Source organism: Anolis carolinensis, chromosome 6, assembly GCF_035594765.1.
Source record: "Anolis carolinensis isolate JA03-04 chromosome 6, rAnoCar3.1.pri, whole genome shotgun sequence".
Taxonomy (NCBI): domain Eukaryota; kingdom Metazoa; phylum Chordata; class Lepidosauria; order Squamata; family Dactyloidae; genus Anolis; species Anolis carolinensis.
This window is the reverse complement of record NC_085846.1, coordinates 95,681,926-95,702,225: the sequence shown is the minus strand read 5'-3', so window position 1 is coordinate 95,702,225 and position 20,300 is coordinate 95,681,926. Positions and strand designations below refer to the sequence as shown.

Genomic DNA, 20,300 nt, shown 5'->3' with positions numbered 1-20,300 from the left:
AATGTAAAATGCTGTATCTGTACAGGCTTGACTGTGATCGGGGTGACAAATGTGTAAGGACTCAGTTATGTACAGGTATGGTTTTCATTATCAGACTTTGAATACCAAGGTAATAAGAGAGACATGGTGAAGGAGGATAAAGAAGAGCAAACTTATTTGTACTGTCAGTGTGAAAATCAGTACTATTCAACATCTTTATCAATGACTTGGATGGCAGAATAGATGCTTTCTCAAATTTGCAATTATGAGGATTCACTAACACCTCAGAGAACAGGATCACAATCCAAAAGGGCCTTAGGTTAGAGAGCTTACCAAAATGCAAAATGAATTTCAATAGGAAGTAAGGTAACGTACTACACTAAGGCAAGAAGAAGAGAAATACAGACATATAGAATGTGTGACAGCAGTACATGTGAAAGGGAGCTCGGTCTTATTTATTTATTTATATATTATATAAATTTAATTAATAAATAAATAAGTCTTCGTACATCACAAGCTGAACATGAGTTCGTTGCAACAGCTAAAAAGGCCAATGCAAGTCTAGTTTACAAAGCCAATGCAGTTCTCATACATGTGATGGCCCTGTAAATTTTGCTATGAATGGCTCTTCCAAAGTTGAATAAACATCAAACTACATCTTGCGCTATCCGTTTCACACGATATCCTTTTACGTAAGCGTAACCTAGAGCTAAGAAGCCATAAGCTTTGCACACAGTTTAATTGTGGGTTCTTTCTTGTCACTGCCATTGTGAGTGTGCCATCATGTCTGATCACCACTATAAAGCTTTTCTTCCAATATCAGAGATCAACATCACAACATAGAATCCTAACCGGACATTCACAGGTATTTAACTTCTTGTAGCAAACCTGCTTTCCTTTCTGCAAAAACAAAAAAAACTCCAATAATTTTAAAAGCCGCTTGACATAATGCTTTGAGAAATTGTTTATGAGTGAATTCTTTTATTTATTCTTGCTGGCAAACATCCATGCTGAAATTCAGTCTGAAGTTAGTGCCTCTTGACAATATAAAGTCTTGACTTTAGCTTATGCCGGCGCCATGATGTGACACAGCAGGAATGTTTTTAATATCGAAGGACTGGTGCTTGTTTTGACTGACTTCACATTGTATTGTGGAGACATTGCTGTTCCATTTTGCTGCCCTACTGTGTGCAAACAGGGAGGAGGAGGGGGGGGGGGAAGCCGATGAAGATTTGGAGAATTTGGGGGGATGAAACATTCAGTTCTACAAGCAATATTTATCCAATCAGGATGTTTATCACGGGTCATACGCTAGCTTTTCTTCTGAAACAAGGCTGTCTCGACGTGATATTACTTTTCCAGAAAGTTATCTTCACAGGGACAAGAACTCAGAAAAATCCCCTGAAGATATTCCTAACAATTCAGATTCCTTTTCTGCTCCTTACATTTTAGCAAACAGACTGTGGTTAAACCCATCGTTGAGTTTCATCTTGAAAAAAAAAAAAACAAGATAATATTCTGCCCTTACTTCTAATCCTCTGGAAATGCATTCAAACTCTCCAAACTACCATTTTGAATTAACAATATTGAAATGCCATATATGTTCTGCATATTTGGGAGAAGAACCAAGGAAGCTTTCATATATGTCCTCATGGAATTATAAAGGTCATGTCCCACATATTGCTTTATGTGTTGAAAGCGAGAGAAAGGGATTGTGAGCATACCAACTGGAATATTTTTTTGCTGATACAACAAGCTTTAGACTTTCAGAGCTTAAAGATACACACACACACACACACACATATATATATATATCATCAGCTCTTCCAGACTTGTGTCCTTCAGCTTCAAATTCTTATATCCAGATGCCTGACTATGAATGCCACAGGTGAGTGACTACAGGTTGAGGAAGAATGCCTTATATATATATATATATTGATCCTAAAGTGCACTACACTGGCAAACAAAGTAGAGTAATGAGCTTAAACAGCACGTTTGCTTCATGGCAACATGGTAGTATAGTGAATTATTTATTTTATTCTTTCTCCAAAACCTTTCTGTGACATTCGAAACAATACTACCACTTATTCTACAAAAACCAGAGCAAGATACTTTTTTCTACTGCTAAGTTGTAGTTCTATTTTTTTTAAAAAAAAATCTGACTTCAGGTGAAAAAAAGTCTTTAAAATGTATGTTGAAGAGGCATAATAACAATATGAAGTGCAAAGATTACTAGTCACCTCCACGTCTAAAAATTCCTAGGATGAAGTAGGATTAAAGAACAAAGGTGACTTTTCTCCTGATTTTGCAGATAATTTAGACAGACATCAACATCCTAAAAAGGAGATATGAAGTATAGGTATTTCATTCTAATAGATTCAAGAAGGGAAATCTGTTCACACCTAAAGGGAGGAACCTGAACATATTCCTGTTTAACACCAAATTGGTGAATGAACTGTTGGTGTCACTTCTGGATGTGACATTTGGTTATGCACCAAACACCTCGAAATATGATCGCATGTTATCCTCAGCCTGTTGTAAATTCTAAAGTTATTCTGGCTGATTGTTAACAGTTCATCTTTCCTTCCCTAAAAGACAATGTTGCTGATGTAACATAATAAACCTACTTAATGAACTACGAAGACTAGGAATGGATTTGGACTCCATTCCTAAACCTCATGGAAGGTCTGTTTATTCCATCACCATAGACTGAAACCAGTGAACCTCATATTTCAGTGCAAACACTAAGGAGTTTCAGTGCCATTGGCTGATTGTTTTCCAAGCTGTTGTGTACACGCTGCCAGGTGGGTGGGAGCCATTCATATTCAGTAAGTGTCTTTTCCATTTCAGATCCATGGGTCCTACAGGGAGTGGTCCTATGCTCCTATTGGACGACATTGTTTGTTAAGGAATTCTATATTACCTATGAAACCTGACTACAGAAATTTCTTCTTTTAAGAGCATAAAAATTTAGCATGCTTTTAAATAGTTTCTTAGCCTGTACTTAATAGAAAGGCTACTACGCTCCAACTCCAAAACCTGGGGAGAATAGTTTCATTAAATCAATTCATGAATTGCTTGAGTAGTAAGTGCTCTTCCAACAGGCACCAGCTAATTCCTCTGCAAAGCCAGGAATACAGCTTAACGGTGTAACATTAGAAAATGTTGACCATTTCCGCTACCTTGGCAGCCACCTCTTCACAAAAGTCAACATCTACACTGAAATACAACACCGCCTGAGCTCTGCGAGTGCAGTATTTTTTCGTATGAAGCAGAGAGTGTTTGATGACTGGGACATCCGTAGAGAGACCAAGGTGCTTGTTTATAAAGCCATTGTCCTCCCAACCCTGCTCTACGCCTGCGAAATGTGGACTGTCTACAAACGTCACACCAAACTCCTGGAGCGTTTCCATCAGCGTTGCCTCAGGAAAATCCTGCAAATCTCTTGGGAAGACAGACAGACAAATGTCAGCGTGCTGGAAGAAGCAAAGACCACCAGCACTGAAGCGATGCTCCTACGCCATCAACTCCACTGGACTGGCCACGTTGTCCGAATGCTCGATCACCGTCTCCCAAAGCAGTTACTCTACTCCGAACTCAAGAATGGGAAACGGAATGTTGGTGGGCAGGAAAAGAGATTTTAAAATTGGCTCAAAGCCAACCTTAAAAACTGTGGCATAGACACTGAGAACTGGGAAGCCCTGGCCCTTGAGCGCTCTAATTGGAGGCCAGCTGTAACCAGCAGTGCTGCGGAGTTCGAAGAGGCACGAACGGAGGGCTTAAGGGAGAAACGTGCCAAGAGGAAGGAGCGTCAAGCTAACCCCGACCGGGACCGCCTTCCACCTGGAAACCGATGTCCTCACTGCGGGAGAATATGCGGGTCAAGAATTGGTCTCTTCAGCCACCTAAGAACCCACCCCCAAGACACCAAGGATGGAAGACAATCGTCCTCGAGCTACGAGGGATCGCCTAAGTAAGTAAGTAAGGTGTATCTGCATGTTGCCCACCAGCAAGCTCAGGAATGGGAACCTTCAGATCTTGTTTGATAACAACTCCTCTCCCAAATATAATGACTAGGGTTGCTGGGAATTCTAGTCCAACAATAGCTAGCAATACAAGTTTACCAGCTCTGATGAGTATAGAGGAACATGTGAGACCAGGTCTGTCAGTCTATGAGGTAAGATATGTCCATAGAAATGTACAACATCTTTCTATGGGAGATAGGCCCTTTCATCCTTAAAGTCTTACTCCAATTAAGTCAAAGTTGTAGTTGTCTCTCTGCAATGCTGGTTAGCCCTTTCCATTGAAAGGATTATACCTAGAAAGTTGTTCAGACTTGAAATTGCAATGGCTCTCAAACAGCTAACCTAAAACTAATCAAGGATCAGTTCATCTGTATATTCCTTTCACCAAGTTCTGGTTCGTTAAGAAAAACCAGCAGAGAATAAACTTTGTGATGACAGACCACAGTGGGTCAGATAACATTTCCTAAGCTTTAAAAGAATTTCCAGTTCTCAATAATAAAGAGACACAGATCGTTGCTGGATCTGATAACAGGGGGTTAAGACAGTTTGCTCCAAACGAAGTTGACATGCCAAGCTTCCACCATGAACTGATCTTGTCAACATCTTGTCAACAATATGTTCCGATTGCTCTTTAGGGAGCAGGGGATACTCAGAATCTAGAGGTTCAATGTCTGTTCAGCAGAAATCCTTAATAATTGTTTCATTAAAAACTGGCCAAAAAGGTAATTCAGTTCTAGTTTTTCAAAAGATGGTTTCTCAGTTTGACTTGCATAAGGAATGTGTCCCCAGAGAGAACCAAGAAGGGCTGCCTCCTTCTTTTCAGTGAATAGGGGTGTCAGTATGTGTGAGGAAAATAGAAAAAAGTCAAGACAAAGTGGGCTCACATACAAGTTTCAAAGTCGGAAAGTCAGCCTTCACCATATTATTTAATCGTGGGCAACTTCTGGTTGAACTTCAGTTCTTAGTGGTCTTAGCCAGTCACAGTGAGGATGAGCAGACTTCGTGGTCCAGCAACAACTGGGACACGAATTGCTCATGCAGCCAGTGGTCTATCCTCACACTTCCTTCAACAGCTTTTAAAATGTTCCAGTTTCTCTTTCAATACAGAGAAGGGATTCCCCGAAATGCAACAGCAAGAGGCTGTAACCAGGAATGTAAACTATTAGACAGTATTTCCTATATATGCTATAGTCCTAGAACATTCAATATACAGACAAGGATTATAGAGATTCAAAATGTACTAAATGCTTCAAAATACACATCTCTAAACCAAAATATAATCAATGTGTTACAAACACACATACATTCATAGAAAGCAGAACTCTTATATTAAGGGTTTTTGAGTCCAATGACAACCAGAGTTCATGTTACACATGGAGGACTGTGTAAATCACTAATTGTAAATCCAACCTATATGTCCAAGTTAATAAATCCTTTTTTAATCCAATTTTTTAAATACATTAAAAATTGACTATTCTAGGTTTTCCATACCATCATAAACTACCACCTGAGGAAGACTACACAGTCAAAACCGGTCGTGGATGGTGACAAACCTTGGATTTATAAATAAACACAGCAGTGAAGAAGGGATGTGAGAAAGCTCAGCCTCTTCAAGTTTGCATGTTCTTCCTCATTAATAACTATTGTCATCTTAACCACATTCTCATGTTGCTTAGCTCCTCACATCCCGTGTTTTCAGCTCTGAAATTTTGAAGGATATGGAGCTACAACAAGTTGGGGTAAGGGAGGAGATATGACATATAGGCCATATCTCTAGGATCTAGGATCTTGGCCTGCATTTCCCAACCATTATACCTATATGCCAACAGATGGAGAGAGAAATAAGCAACACCCCAATTCTTCATATTCTGTCATTCTCACTTTGATCAGTACCTGCCAAAACCTTTTTGCATGCACATATTGTTTTGAAGGCTAATAAGCTTGTTTTTAAATAAAAGAGGAGGCTGAAGGGTTACATCTGGAAAGAGTTAAATGCGGTGGCTCGGAGACAACTGGAATGCCGGCAACACGGAAGCTCCCTCTGCACGGATGCTGATGTTGTTTTCTTCGGGGAGATTGCAGAAAAGAGCTGCTAAGTTTCAGTGACTCCAAGCCTCATGGAAATTCCACTGGATGTGAGAATAGTGTTGAATGCAAATATGTTTTCTTTGTTTCTCTAGCATATCTTTCTGCTTTCCAGGCACGTGTCTTTGCTACATTGCCGATGAAGAGCAGATGCAAAAGAGTGTGGGGGGGGGGGGTGCTAGTAAATGATCCATCTGACTTGAATTATTCTTGCTTTTATGCTTCAGGAGCACAGGGAGCTGCCTCATACATAGTCAGACCACTGGGTCATATGCCCCAATATTGTTCACTGGCCGACAGAATGGTTTCTCCTGGCCCAACCTGGATATTCATAGTAGTTTTCCCTTTGAATACTGCCCAGATCTGGGCTTTGTGAGCTTCTAAAAGCAGACAAGATCAGATGTCTGCAGAGTGGGATTGTGATTTCTCATAATTAAGAATAGAGTTGCCAAAGACAAAATTTCGGGGTGATAGTGCTGCCTTGAAAATGTGTGTACACAGGTTGGGTGTGCCTCATTCAAAATATTTGGGACCAGATTTATTTTATTTCATTTTATTTTAGATTTTGGAATGACTGCATTTGCACATATCTAGATAATGAGGCATCTTGGAGATGGGATCCAAGTCGAAACACAAAATTCATTTATGTTTCAGACTAATGTTAATGTACCTTCATAAGCCCTCATTCATATATAGTTTCAAGTTTAGGTTTGACTGAGGGATCTAGTTCAGTGAGACAGATCCATAAACCTTTAATTGTCCTGTGCCGACGGTCTCAAATTAATTCTCTATCACCCACACTTTTCAGCTGCTTCAAAATGCCCCAGTTTCTTTCTTCTGCTGCCATCTTACCGCTTTGATCTCACATTACTTCAACTGCCGCAAACAAAATGTAAAGAATGTAAAGGGAAGAAGAGATAGTGAAGTCTTGCCCGTCCCAGTGGGTTCAGGTAAAAACAAATTTCTACACCTTCTTCTAGCTTGTTGTTCATCCACAATTATTACTTTTGCAATCTTGACTGTATTTTGATGTTACTTGGCCACGTGTATCCTGGTTTCCACCTCAGAAATATTGGAGAATATGCATCTGCAACCATGTGGATTGAAATGTTGGGACACTCCTTGAGTGCAGAAGAGAATGGAAGGGCAGTGTCAACAACTGACACACAACGTGAAACTCAGCTAAGCCTAAAAACATCAAAGAACCTGGACTGCCATTCTTACTTGGTTAAAAGAGCAGTGGCCGCACTGGTTCTCTGGCCCAGCATTAATACAGTGGCTTAAGTGGCTTTGTGAATATACCTCTCATTTGGTAATAATGAGCAGACTATTGGGCATGTTAGGCCCAATAGTTGTAAGTATATTTTTATGGCAAACCAGGCCTTTCTAGTTCTGTCTCATGGCATCCATGCTAAAGTCAGTTATGGTGTCATTGACTTGTATCTTCATGTTGGGCTTCAAGCTTTGCCTAGCAAGCCCTGGCTATCACTATTTCTCAAATCTGCAGGAGTTGACTTCATTGTTTAACATTGTAATCCATCTTTTCCACATTTGGACAACATATGACTAATCCATTCCATACCTCCTGGCTAATATTTTAAAGCAGACAGATCTTTGCACAGGATAGGTCATCAAAGATGCATCCTGGATTAGGAAGACAGGGAGCTCTGCAAAAAGAACTGTTTGAATGAGGATTGGAGAATTTAAACTCTTTAGTCTCTTGAGTCCTTTCAATGTCTATCCTCAGTGCTTGCAATGCACAAATATAACAGAACAGCAGAAAATGCAGAACAGAAAATCTCCATGATTCACAAGGTAAGGTATGTGGCTATCTGTTTTAAACTTTGTATACATCATCTGTGGTAATTAGAAGACAATAGCCCTTTGTAGAATTCACATACAATACGTGCAAGAAATGGAAATGGTGGAAAAGAGCAATTCACCATGAAAATACCTCACCACTTGAGGAGAGGGGGGGCGGGGGGGGAGGAGTAAATTCAATCAGTGACCATGGATCTTGCTGATCCTTAGCCTGTGGAGTATGAAGACAAGAGTATATATGGAAAGAGGTCAAACCTCACCTAGGAGGGAGCATGTAGTAAAGGATAATAACTCCATCGCTGTTGACATCTTTTTGAATCGTGATCAGCAGTGTGAGAATGTGAAGTCTTGCATCTGGCAACTGCGTCTGTTTTACTCCCTAGTTTAAAATTGGGATTACAGTGCAGAATGTGAAACCACAATGAATTTTCAAACTTGGTATGTCACACTGCTCAAAGTATCAGAACAACTTCTGCAGAAGCATTTTGATTTTGAATATTTTACTTGTATATTGACAACAATGGTTGTATGATGTTTTTATACATTTATTAGGGCACAAGAAGAGGGCACAAAATTCATCATACTGACTTTTTCATCAGGTAAATCTGGCTAAAAAACCATACATTGGAAGAAAGGAATATTAGGAATCAAAGATCCCTGTCTTATTTGCACTGTATCAAGGGATGACCTGTGCAGATAGGAAAACCACATTGCGATAGCTGTGACATGATTCCAAACCACGGCAGTAAAAGAAAAGTAATAAAGTTTTACTTCTCTATAAGTAGCCACAAAGCACTTTCCTTTCGAAATCTAGCTTGGCCCCTATCCTGTACAAGGCCTTAGGTCTCTTTGTAGACCGTCTCTTGTCAGTCCAGGGATAAATTTAGGCATTGTAACAGGCACAGCATGTGTGCTGATACAGCTGTACCAGAAGCTCTGACTTTATTTTCTTGCTGCTAATGTTTGCAGTCATAGGACAGGCCGCCTGTCAATCATCATTAAGTTTGGTTCCGCCCCTTATTCAGGGCTCTGGGAGGGAAGGAGCCATTTTTAAATCAGTCTCACTTAAGGAAGCTAAGCTATAGGACGTAGACCAGCTCGTCCCGTAGAAAAGCTTCATATCTCAAGAACATCCAGGGATATAGAACATCCAAGAAAACAGAAACAGAAATTCCAGGGGGAAAGTCCCAAAAGCTCTGGCTGAGAGCTCACAGCCTCTCAGCCTCACAGCTCCTGAGGGAAACAGCCCTAAAGTTTCCAAAGAAACCTCGGAGAGAGAACAGCATCACAGATCCACGGAACCCCAGCTGAAACATCTGCAAGCCTTGGTTGGTAGGTCTACTCGATTCCCAGACGCATTTGGAATCAGTAGTAGGTCCCACATCAGCTAGGCCTTACAGAGAAAGTACAGTTATCCAAAGCCAACTGCCCATCCCCTGGGGACAAGATTGAAAAACCAACAGTTTATTAAGGAAACCTTGAAGTGTTATTTGACTCCTTGAAGATTTATTATTTGTTCATCAATAAAGACTTCGTTATTTCATTAAAGACTCAAAAGGCTATCTTTTTCAGGGAAATCCTCAAGAACCTCTCTTTAGATGCCCTGGCTTCCCGCTGGGCATAAAGTATACGTCCTATACAAAAGACAATAGTTACAGGCCCAGCGCGTGACAGAACAGCATGCAAGAGCCAAATGAGATTTCTTTACCTTATGATAGAGCAGTGGTACTCAACCTGTGGGTACCCAGATGTTTTGGCCTTCAACTCTCAGAAATCCTAACAACTGGTAAACTAGCTGGGATTTTTGGGTTGTAGGCCAAAACACCTGGGGACCCACAGGTTGAGAACCACTGTGATAGAGGAAAAAGTCACAAATAACTCCAAAAGTAAGATGACATAAAAATCCACTCCCTCCAGGTTCAGTATCATTAGCTTGAAAGGAGGTGGGGGAATAGCCATGTTGACAATAAATGTGGTACACATTATGTATGAAACTTTTCAGAATGGATAGATAAACTCTTGAAACTGTCCTTCATGGGCGATCATGGATGGGTATGATTGTCTTCCAGAGATAGAGTCTTGGCGGTGGATCCAGACCTGTCCTGGAGCCACATGGTTTTTCACATTGAGGCCAAAGATTTCCAGAGTGAACGCAGTCACAACAAGGATTTGCTTGACATGTTTTCCTCTTAGCACATTTCTTTTGCCCTGCTTCTTACTTAGCACCTGCACATTCAATGAAGGGTGCAGATTCATAAATCACCTGGTCCTAGTCTTCAGTATGGTGCAATATGTTGTTGCTGCTGTTTTGTGCCTTCAACTCATTCCCAACATATGACAATCCTAAAGTGAACCTACAGTAGAGTCTCACTTATCTAACTCTCGCTTATCCAACATTTTGGATTATCCAACGCATTTTTGTAGTCAATGTTTTCAATACATCATGATATTTTGGTGCTAAATTCGTAAATACAGTAATTACTATATAGCATTACTGCGTATTGAACTACTTTTTCTGTCAAATTTGTTGTATAACATGTTTTGGTGCTTCATTTGTAAAATCATAACCTAATTTGATGTTTAATAGGCTTTTCCTTAATCCCTCCTTATTATCCAACATATTCGCTTATCCAACATTCTGCCAGCCCGTTTATGTTGGATAAGTGAGACTCTACTGTATTTGGAATTTTATTGTCAAGATTTGTTCAAAGGGAGGGGATGCAGACCTTCACCTTCCTCTGTGGCTGAGAAATAACATTTGCCCAAGTGGCTTTATGTATAGTTCATGCTTTCACAAGTGGAGTTCCACAAATGCATAAGTAAATTTCAGTTAGATGAAGGACAAGGAGGAAAATATGGAGCTAAATAGGCATTAAAAACCTTAGTAAAAAGAAGCTTCCCTGACAGAAGCTTTGAGACTGAGATAATCCTGTATTCAATTGGTTGCACAGTGGTCTATACAGAAGAACGATGACATTGCATGCCGTAACCAGCTTGTACTACATGAGTGGATTTATACTATGCAAGCACAATGTAAGATCTCAGTCGACATAATGCACTGCACTCCCACTATGAGGTATCCCTGTTGATCATGGATTTATAGATCAACTTTATGGGATGGTTTCCTACTGAGGTCATAGTTAGCATGGTTTTAGGGCATGGCATTTATCTGTAGGGAGGTTAGTTCTGAAACTTTGAATTTGGCCATAAATATCTCTCCAAACAGACAAAAATAGAAAATGTGTCAAGAAAAGTAAGAAGATGTAAGTCAAACGAGGAGGGAAATACTCCCTCTAGTAAAGTGTCAGAGCTGGAACATCTGCATTATGTTGGCTTCTTGGATAATCTCTTCTAACATCCATGTGACACAATTAAGGATAATAAATTATAAATCTTTTTTTTCTTTTAAAGATCCCAAATTCTCTGCTAGACACATAAATCAAGATGGTTTATCTCACCTTAGAATTTGCGTCAGCCTTGGCAAATGTAAGTATGAAAAGATAAGTCTTTCAAACAGGGAGAGAATAAGTCTTTTCATATGGTCCCTCCCCACAGAAATATCTTGGCTTTGGAAAAGAGGGTGAAGAACATAGGCCTTCATGTAACATCTATTCCTCTTGGCCAATGGACTTAATTGTACATTTCATGGTTCATCTAATCAAAAACCCTTTCAAGATCAAATAATGAATTATAAGATTGTTTTATGGTAAAAAGCTTATGTAAGGTCAGAGTACATGGGTGATTTTTATTCATTCTGTTTTTAGGACATATTCCAAAAAAAGAATTCTAGTATATACAAGGCAGATTGCCAAAAAATATCACATTCAATGACATGATACCTGATTAAATGCATTTTCTTGCACTGCTAAGATAACTAAAGGTGAATGAATTATTAAGCAGTCAGGAACTCAATAAAAACATTATATAAACACTATGAATATTAATGTAGAGTGTATTTGTTGTCTAAATGATTGCTCTGGATTTTTTGCTTGGGAAATCTACGGTTTCTAACTGAAGACTAAACTGATCTATTTATATAGCCTTGAGCATATTCCAAGGATGGAGCGCTGTAACTACAGTTAATAATTCATCAGACTTCTAATTTATCTTAAATGTGTAAGCAATGGGAGACAATTTTATTTGGTTTTACATGTCAGTAACTGCTTATAAATTCTGCAGTTCCAAATTATAGGCAAATTTAAACACAATACAGGTATTTTTCAGAATTTTGTGATTCAGCTTTCCAATCTATTAAAAATGCATAAAAATATTTACAGTATGACCTCAATATTCACAGAGACTATGTTCCAAAACTTCCAGTGGATACATGAAACCACAGATAATAGTGAGCCCTATTATTTTCAATGGGATGAATAATGGTGGAACAGTAGAGTCTCACTTCAACATTCACTTATCCAATGTTCTGGATTATCCAACGCATTTTTGTAGTCAATGTTTTCAATATATTGTGTTATTTTGGTGATAAATTCATAAATACAGTAATTACTACATAGCATTACTGCGTATTGAACTACTTTTTCTGTCAAATTTGTTGTCTAACATGATGTTTTGGTGCTTCATTTGTAAAATCATAATCTAACTTGATGTTTAATAGGCTTTTCCTTAATCCCTCCTTATTATCCTACATATTTGCTTATCCAACATTCTGCCGGCCCGTTTATGTTGGATAAGTGAGACTCTACTGTACTTAGGATGTAGCTAAAGACCGGTAGTGAATAAATAAACTGGGGTAAATGAGACTGCATATATTCATTCCATGGATACTAGGGTCAAACTATATATCACCATAGCTATGTTGGTTGGAGGATTTTGTAAGTTGCAGTCCAAAACCTGAATATTTCAAAACTCTGTGGAAAGGATGTCCAAAAATGCACGCATTGGTGGGGGGAAACACTTTAAACAATAGTATTATATTAAGGAAAAATATGAGCATTGGACAAACATAAGAGTATATTTATTTGGAAAAATTTGCTTCAGATGCGTTTGAATTTTCGTACAGACTTTTTTAAGCTTAAAGGAATTTTATTACAAGCCTTAAATGACTGTTCTTTCTTTAAAAGACCACCAAGAAGAAACATAAGATGCAAATATGTTTTAATATATGTATTCTACAGAGTGTTTTTAAATGATTATTTGCTTTGATTATTGTTTAGTGATGCTGTAACCCACCTTGAGCCATGAGGAGAGGCAGGTAAGAAATAACATTATTATTATTATTATTATTATTATTATTATTATTATTATTATTATTATTATCATCTATGTGTCATGAAATATAAGGCTTCCCTCCCCGAGTTACCCATGATAGTTACATGATTCAGCAATTATGAAATAAATATTTCCATACATCACAGTATGAAAAGGGTGGACAATACAGACCACAATTACAGTTAGAATAATTAATAAATGAGGACTGTGTTCCATAGAATGATTTGTGTGGTTGGTTTTTACTTTTTTATTCATACACATAGCCAGCTTTTCCATCGTCAGTCAGTGACCACAGTCTCTTCTTCTTCTTCTAATTACAAAGAGATTTGATTCATTACATCTTTCCAGTGTTGTGCTGTTTCTAATCTTGCTGCTTGTCAGTGAAGCCAATTTGCTCATTCTGCAAGCCAGATTGCCAAAAACACTCTATCCCATGCCCTAAAAACACTCAATCTGTGAACACATACCGACGCTGAATGAACTTAAGATGAGAAAACTATAAACAGAGAGAAACCAAAGTGGAGAGATTTGTCTGTTACTAGAATTTGAATAATTCACACTCTTAAAGATAAACATCAGTTCAATATTCCAAAATAACATATGTAAATCTACCCAAATTTGCAAAACGAGTCTCCTAAGTGAAGAAATAAGTTAAATTTATTTCAACAATGTGAATAACTTTGTCATAGCTAAATACAAGCTCCCGCCTATTTAATGCAGCTGATAAACACAGGATCAGCTATTTTAGTAGTTACTAATGTTACTGTGTGGGTGTATTTTAAAAAGATATATTTTGTTAGTGCTGAAACAAATATAGACTACATGAAATTAAACACACAATCCTCTCCAATACATCTTTTAGAAACCATAGGCAAACATCATTTTCCCTCCGGGAGTGACAGACCCATCCTGTGAAAGCTTTGATTAACCCTTCTCACATAACCCTTGTCATAATATCTGTTGTTGATCTTCCAAAACAAACATGACTGCTAAATTGCACCATAAGGCTTTCAAGTGTGAGATCAATTCCAGAAACTGGTTTTACTTTAGCTCCGTATGGACATTGTCCATGCATCTGAATCAGCACAACTAAAAGGGTGTGGCAGCGTCCATACTCAAACTAGGGAAAACCTGATTTAGGATGCATCTACACTGTAGATTTAATGCAACGTGACACCACTTTAAATGCCATGCTTCAATGCTATGGAATCCTGGGATTTAGAGTTTGGTGGAGCACCATCACACTTTGGCAGAGAAAGATAAAAGCTTGACAAAACTATGATTTTATAAAATTGACCCATGGCAGTTAAAGTCAAACTGTATTAATTCTACAGTGTAGATGCACCTACAAAATCTCTATTAACTTACTGACTGACTTACATAGTCACTCAGGTTGGCATCCTTTTCAGTATGCAGGAGGAAGGCAATAAGAAAATAATAATACAGTTCTGTCCGAATGTATCCCTCTCTATGAATCACCTTGGAGTCGAAGATCTTCTGGGGAGGCCCTGCTCTCGGTCCCACCTCCTTTGCGAGTGCGGCTGGTGGGGATGAGGGACAGGGCCTTCTCAGTGGTGGTCCCACGGTTGTAAAACTCCCTTCCCAGTCAAATCACATCAGCTCCCTCCCTCCTGACCTTTAGAAAGAAACTAAAAACCTGGCGGTGGGACCAAGCTTTCGGAGAGTAGTCAATAGAGTAGTCAATAGGCAGCTATGAAGAAATTGTAAAACAATTGGAATGGCTCCTGGATTATGACTTCAAATCTTGTGTGGTTTTAATAGTTGATTTTAATGTATTGATATGCTATTATATTGATTTTAATGTATGTGCATACTGTATTTGTATGTCTATGTTTGTATGGCATTGAATTATAGCCAATTTGGAAGCCGTTCTGAGTCCCCTTCAGGGTGAAATAAAGCAGGGTAAGATACAGTAAATAAAAATAAAAATCAATAAATAAAAGTGCAAGACAAGATTACAAATGGATCGACTCAATTAGTCTCATTGAGAGGGCCACCAAAAGGCAAAATCCACTTGACAGCAGTTGATAACAACAAATCAGAGGTTGTAGTCTACATCTACTACCGTGTTTCCCCGAAAATAAGACAGTGTCTTATATTAATTTTTGCTCCCAAAGATGCTCTAGGTCTTATTTTCAGGGGATGTTTTTTTTTCCATGAAGAAGAATTCACATTTATTGTTGAACAAAAAAAAATGAACAATTATTATATACTGTACAGTAGTTGTCATCATAAACCAGCATAACCAGACAAACTGTGAATCCTATCAAGAATTTCTTGTTACTACCAATATTTCCATGTACAACACTTTATCGTATGTACATTTACTGATCCTGCATGCTCTGGTGTTCTGTTCGGTGGGCATGCTTCCAAACAAAATCTTTGCTAGGTCTTACTTTCAGGGGAGGCCTTATATTTAGCAATTCAACAAAACCTCCAATAGGTTTTATTTTCTGGGGATGTCTTATTTTAGGGGAAACAGGGTAGTTGGGTTAGGATGGCACATTTTTACTCGTGACTCACTTATATATCACTATATATTGTCTGGAATCCTACGAATTAGTCCTAACTAGAGATAGACCTATTGAATCTATTGGATGTCCCACCAATATCTAGTCTGGAATCCTACTAATCAGTCCTAACTAGAGTAAACCCATTTAATCTATTGTGAATGGCAAGATGACATATAGAAGTGGTGTCCAATCTTTGGTTCTCCAGGTGTTTGGGACTCCAGCTCCCATAAGCCCTGGTCAGCTTGTTCAATTTTCAAAAGTTCTGGGAACTAAAGTCCTAAACACCTAGAAGACCAAAGGTTGGACCCACTGACATATATAGGTAATTCCAGGTGATGTCTCCACTCTAGAAAAAAGTAACAATGGAATTTGGCCCTGGGTGGCCACTGCATGAACAGAATGCTGGACTAAATAGGCTCTCGGTTTGACCCAGAACATCTAATCTTACGCTCTTATGAGCTGGCAGCCATGTTGTTATTGCAGCTGCATTCATTCTTGCATCTTACTGTCCACAGAGAAGGCTACCTGCATTACAATTCGGTTCACCCCACATTATCTCCATGCTTTTATGTAACTATCCATGTGAAGCATGGAGGGCTCTGGCCTTGTAATCACCCCCTCTTCTCATGAAGAAGGGCCCCCAATTCCTAACCCTCCTCTTGGTTTTCAGACCATCTAGTGAGAAGTGATTTATAAGCCCTGGAGCACAAAACTTATTGATTTAGCCGCATGGGGTTTCTGAGCCAAATTGTTTCCAAACACAGCTCTTTCTTCCACCCACTCGTAAAGAGTTAAATAAAGATGTTTCCCATATGTTAGAGGGAACTCAAGGACACTGAATGTTGGTGTGTATGTGTAAAATGCATCCCTCAAATCAGACCCAGAACTTTTTCAGAAATCTTATTTTAATGTACTTTTGATGGGAGAAAGGGGCTTGGTGATCTAAACATACGTTGCATATTATATATGCTATTAAAACTGGTTTACATTCTCTCACTAATTTCAGTCAATATGTCCTGTTTACAGACAAAGAGGAATTTTCTGGAGTTCACAGCGCTGAATATTTCCATATGGAATTTTTGACATGTGCAAAGAAACTCCCCAATGCTTCAATTTGACTCGGGGCACAAGGAACATCTCTGTACTGACCTTACGGGGGACATGTTGATTTGTTTCACAGATTATTATTGGCCTTTGACTCTGAAGCAGCCACTTAAAATCAACTTAGGTCATAGAGAAGGACAAAAATTGGCCATAAAATAATGGCATGCCATCACCAGCTCTAGCATCAATTTATGCCTTTAAAGATGAGTAAGGAAGAACGATTCATGTGGTGAAATCAATATCATTTGTAAAAGAGGGAAATAAAAACTCATTGGAAGCTTGCCAGGGTGAATTAGGAATTCAGATTGCAGTCCATCTAAATGTTTTCCACTGAAGAGAAGAAACTAAGGTTGCGAGTACTGCTTCCTGCTTCCAACAACTTCATGCTGTCTAACATGACATATGTGACTAAAAAACTCTGCATGTGGTCAAGAAACCCTGAGTATAGTCAAGATAGCAATAAGTATATAGAAACTAGCAGTTGTTTGCTTTTGCCTGAGTCTACAGGGAAGGATATGATTCTGCCAGGATAGATTTGACAGCTAAATCAGGTGTAAGAATTCAATACACAACTGGAGACTTGCCTCTTCCGGCAGGCCTATCCAGTCAATTTTAACTTGTGAATTTTAATCTGAAGTTTATTGGTGTGGTCTTGTGTTTATGTTGCTATATGTATTTTAATAAGTGTGTGTTTTATCTCTGTTTCAGCTCTGTTGTACCCCAAATGGACCCGCAATTATTATTATTATTATTATTATTATTATTATTATCATCATCATTATTATTATTCTCCTCTGCCCTTGCTGAGTTAACTGAGTGCAAACTACATTTTAGGAACTAAAGTCATTTGAGGGCTAAGGTTAAAAATAAGAAGGGAACGAGGAACTGGAAGATTTTGAAAGCAAGTGAAATAGTAAGACGACAGGGGATTAATCTACACTAGGCATGGGCAAACTTCAGCCCTCTAGGTGTTTTGGACTCCGACTCCCACAATTCCTAACAGCCGGTAAGACCAAAAAATAAGACACAAGAGTAAAGACAAAGATCCAGACAGAGTAAAAGTATTCTTACCATACATCAAGGAGCCGCCAGCGGCATAGTGCGTTAAGCCCTTGTGCCGGCAGAACTGATGGCTTGAAGGTTGGATTGCTGACTTGAAGGTTACCAGTTTGAATCCAACCTAGGGAGACCACGGATGAGCTCCCTATGTCAGCTCCAGCTCCATGTGGGGACATGAGAGAAGCCTCCCACAAGGGTGGCAAAAATATCAAAAACATCCAGGTGTCTTCCTTGCAGACGGCCAATTCACTCTCACCAGAAGCAACTTGCAATTTCTCAAGTCACTCCTGACACGGAAAAACAAAAAACATACATCAAGGGAACCACTGACCGCATAGGGAAGCTGATGATGAAACACAACCTACAAACTATCTACAAACCCACTAAGAAAATCCAATAAATGCTACGTTTAGCAAAGGACAAGAGGGATCCTCTCACCTCTGCATTAGTCTACTTTATAACATGCCGCTGTGGACAAGTTTACATAGGGACCACCAAATGCAGCAGCATTGCCCAAACACGAATCAAAGAACATGAAAGGTGCTGCAGACTTATCCAACCTGAGAAGTCAGCCATAGCAGAGCACTTGATGAAACAACCTGGACACAGCATATTATTTGAGAACACAGAAATGCTGGGCCACTCTAACAACCACCATGTCAGATTACACAAAAATGAACAAAATTTGGCTACCAGTATTAAAAAAAACTATAAAATCAGGACAGTAAATAAAGAACAACACTCAAAAACAGGGGAATTCCAGACAAGAAACAATTAGGGCCAGCAAATCACCTCCCAACAAAAGATTTCCCCAGGCAGGAAGCAGCCAGGTCTTGAAGCTGAAAGGCTATTCAGTGCTAATCAAGGTGGCCAATTGCAACATTCACACTTGCCTCAAACAGACAAGAGTTCTTTCTCCCACCCTGGACATTCCACAGGTATATAAAGCCCACTTGCCTAGTTTCCAACAGACGTCACAACCTTTGAGGATGCCTGCCATAGATGCGGGCGAAATGTCAGGAGAGAATGCTTCTGGAACATTGCCGTACAGCCCAGAAAACTCACACAACCCACTTGTCTTTACCATATTACACAAATGTAATGTACTCAACAAAATTCAAAATAGGAGTAGGAGTAAGAATTGTATTTTGTATTATTTCTATATTGTAAGACGCTTTAAGCCTCATTTAAAAGAGGAAAGTGGAACGACGACGACAACAACAACAATAAATGGGTTGGATTTTTCACCTTCATTCCATCTTTTCATTCAGTAATTTAACATATAGTATATTGTTCTCCTTTCTATGCAGATATCATTGAACTAGACGTTCTTTTAGCTTATTAAGAATTAATCTAACATGTTCATCTTTTTGCACTAACATTCTCATCTTGACTGAAGACATATGATTCTAGATGGTGCTTGATCTTATGAGATGCCATAAGACCTTGAAATATAAGCTTTTGTAATTAATTTCACTGCTGGACAAGTGCTGTGTGTTATCAGCTGGCCAGGCAAAAGGGAGGGAGGTGAGATCTTGTTTTTCTATGTTGTATCTCATTCTCCCTGTCCCCTTGCTGTCTCGAGGGCTATCTCTTTTAGAGGCGAGGATCACAGCTTCTTATGTTTCCCTGCCATTCTGAGCACAATGGGACTTAGTCTTGAAACAGTCTATGGCTGAGTAGATCATAAAGGCACAACGCAAAACAGACACAATAGCTTAAGTCTGGGGCATGCTGAGAACATTGCTTGTAAAGTCCAGGATCTGAACCTCCTACAGTGTTTTTTATGCCCTTAATTACAAGGAGGGAAGAGTTGTTATTCAAAGCTGTTGCCCCCGAGGACAGGAAAACAAAGAGGAAGGTATGTAAGGGACCTGGTGACCTCCTTCTATTGCGGGCTTTTTTTGGGTAGAAACAGCATCCTTGAAATGGAAACCCATCCTCCAAAATCCAACCCACTTCCTGTCACCAGAACATGGGGCAGAAGGTCAGGAGAAGGAGGATGGAGTCATGAGAATGCTACCAACCCTCTCCCCCTGCCAATTCAAAAGAAAAAACAATGTTTTCTTTTCTAGGGAATTTACAGAACAAAAGGGAAACATAAGATGGAATAGGAATCCAGCTTTTGGGAAATGGTAGTATTTATAGTCCAGTAGAGGAGATGAGATACTTTCATCAGAAAGCAAGTCTAAATGAACAGCCTTCGGTTTCTGCATTCTGTGCTATTGCTCCACTTACTGATTTTGCCAAATAAACGTGAAATCACAGGAAGGGATTGTCTCTTCTAATTGAAATCCAGAGTAATCCAGTTAAAGCTGAAAATTTTGTTAACATGTCTTTAATTGGCAAGTCAAAGCTGACCTTTCATCTCATGCAGTCATTAGCTAAACCAGACTGAATACCTGTTTATAGAAGGACATATAATGCTGGCTTCAATCCTGCATTCACTTACCTGGGAGCAGGG

The 20,300-nt window shown here is 39.1% G+C and overlaps 2 long non-coding RNA genes across 2 annotated transcripts in view; one reads left to right on the top strand and one right to left on the bottom strand.

Moving 5' to 3' along the window:
* LOC134299847 (uncharacterized) overlaps nt 1-20,300 on the bottom strand; it is a 92,442-nt gene that overhangs the window by 60,491 nt on the left and 11,651 nt on the right. The window lies entirely within an intron of this gene.
* LOC134299846 (uncharacterized) lies at nt 6,302-19,081 on the top strand. The gene is made up of 3 exons (XR_010007082.1): nt 6,302-7,039; nt 13,085-13,122; nt 16,700-19,081. It is a non-coding gene; the product is annotated as an uncharacterized LOC134299846 (long non-coding RNA).